Source organism: Mytilus californianus, unplaced genomic scaffold (genome assembly GCF_021869535.1).
Source record: "Mytilus californianus isolate M0D057914Y unplaced genomic scaffold, xbMytCali1.0.p SCAF_18, whole genome shotgun sequence".
Taxonomy (NCBI): domain Eukaryota; kingdom Metazoa; phylum Mollusca; class Bivalvia; order Mytilida; family Mytilidae; genus Mytilus; species Mytilus californianus.
The window spans coordinates 3,152,235-3,155,000 of NW_026262666.1; positions in this window are offsets into that span (position 1 = coordinate 3,152,235).

Below are 2,766 nucleotides of genomic sequence, written 5' to 3' on the forward strand. Positions count from 1 at the left end.
TACCGGTGTTCAAAAGTCATAAATCGATTTAGAGAAAAACAAATCCGGGTTACAAACCGAAATCTTACATTGATAAATGTGTACTTAAAGGAGAGTCCTTATGTTGATAGCTTATTATTAACACAGCCTTCATTACATTAGGGCCTTCACTACATTAGAGCCTTTACTACACAAGCTGTTGAACCAATTTTGAACTGAAACGGACATTTGATCCGAACTTGTTTTAGTTGTTCAGTAGCTATCATTTACCTGTACGAAACAACAACATACTGAATTGTCTGAAAAAGAATTGCAAAGTACTTATTGACTGCAAGCAAAAAATCTGAACAGTACTGGATTTACCACAACAAAAATGTATGAAAAAAACCTTAAATTCTTTCCAAGACTTAACGGTTTTAGTTTCAGACTTTTCCGATGATGTTAGAATCAAAATAACCGTTTAAGACTAAAATTCATTTACTTGTGCTAGTTTTATCGAGACAAATTATCGTAAAAGTATAAGTTACGGCCGATGGTCAGGTATCTTACGATTGACTCTCGAAAGTAATTTTATCGAGCAGAGACATGTATGGTTAGTTTTTTTTATCCAATTTATTGAATTGCAAGGAGAAATTATAAAATTACCAAAAAGCTAAAGCAGTCTGTCAAAATGGTTCAATGGTATTATTCAGTATCCGAAAGATATTTCATCATTTCCAGTTTGTACGCCAAAGAGGCTGTATTTTACAAAGTTCGAAAACGTAAATGTAAACATATACCAAATAAATGACAAAAAGAAACAACATCAAAGTGCTTATATTCAACAAATTGAGTGATAAAATGGAAGATGTAGAGCTATATATTATTTCAATATGCTACCAGAATTTTTATTAGCTTTCACTTCGACTACTATCCGGTGGTGGAGACGGCGACGGCGAAAGCGGCGAAAACTGTTTTCATACCATATATGCAGATGCCTTATGTAACCAAATTTCTAGTGTCGTATGCCCATTGTCCTATATCTCATTTTCATGGTTCAGCGACTGCTAGAAAACATGTTTAGTTTTTTGTCACGTTAAATACTCACTTATTATGAGTTATATGATAACAATATTTGATGTATGGGATTTTTACAAGCTCTAAATGTCGGACAGGCAGAATTCAAATGACCTCGACCTCGTTTCAGTGGTCAAAGTTTAGGTTTATTTGTTTTGTCTGTATCTCAGATACTATAAACAATAGGTAGTATATTTTTGTGTATATTAAATAATTGTCAAGTGTACATGTCCGACTAGCAGGTTTCATTTGACCTTGACCTTATTTTCATAGTTTATTTGTAAAAGGTTTTTGTGGTTTTGTCTATTTCTGAGATAATATAAGCAATAGGGTAATTATATTTGATGTATTAACAACACTAACGGTCCCAATTTGTCTGCACCAGATGCGTATTTCGACAATATATGTCTCCTCAGCATGTTCAGTGATGCTCGAGGCCAAAATATTTGAAAATCAAAAGCTTATTAAAAAGATGAAGAACTATAATCGAAAAAGGTCAAACAAGTAAAGCCGAACCGGGCAAAGAATCAGAGCTTTGCATGAGGGAGATATTCTTCCTTAATTTAAACATTTATTTTAAATTTTGTGACAGCAATTTTCAATAACAAAATTAAACAATCCATATTTTCATGCCAGTACCGAAATATTGGCTACTGGGCTGGTGATACCCTCGGGGACTAACATTCCACCAGAAGAGGCATCGACCCAGTGGTAGCAATACCATTAAAGGTACCAATTTATCTGCACAAGATGCGCATTTCGACAATAAATGTATCTTCAGCATGTTCAGTGATGCTCGAGGCCAAAATATTTGAAAAATCAAAAGATTATTAAAAAGATGAAGAACATTAATCCAAAAAGGTTTTAAAAATGGGATAATTGGAAGGTGTACATGTCTGTCTGGCATGTTTCATATGACCTTCACCTCCTTTTCACTGTCCGTTGGTCAATGTTTGATTTTTATAATTTTGTCAGTTTATCAAGTACTATAAGCAATTCATTTTAGATTACCTGTTTCAAAAGAAAAAGGTTAAAAGTGAGAAAAACACATTCTCCCACGAATCTTAGTCTGTAGTTTTCTATGTGTGTTTTGTAGCCTGTCGTTTGTCTTTTGGTGGTTTTTCGTTATATGCTACGGCATTGTCAGTTCGTTTTTTTGCTTATGAGCTTGAGTTTCCCCTATTCAACCACTATATTTCAAAATTTCAATGGAATTTATCAAAACTGATTATTTACCCTTAACTATAGGGTTGCAAAACATTTGTTTTAGTCAGTCTAAGAATTGCAGAAATGATTATTGTAACCTGTTGGTTTATATTAATTGAAACTTGTAAAATGTGTGGGTTTTGTTTAGTTTAATATCTTTTCAGTCCATTTGTGAAATTAAGATTTTTCAGTGTTGATCATCATCATATATCTTATTTTATTGTACTTATAAAAAGGGCAAATATAAGTTTCCTAAAATTGTTTTGCTGTAACATAATCACAATGTCTGCCAAAAGGGAAACATGTATATCAATTTAATTTTTTTTCTGAAATATCAGATACTTCAGCTTAATGTTATTGAATCCGGATTATTGTTTTATTCGTGAAATCTTATGTACCACTTCATAAAAGCACCATACCAAGTTAGGAAACTTAGAATCACGCGAACGAACGTACACTTGTCTTAATCGTGTTAGAATCAACGCAGCTAACTACAGTTGGGAGTCGACCACAGTTAACATAATT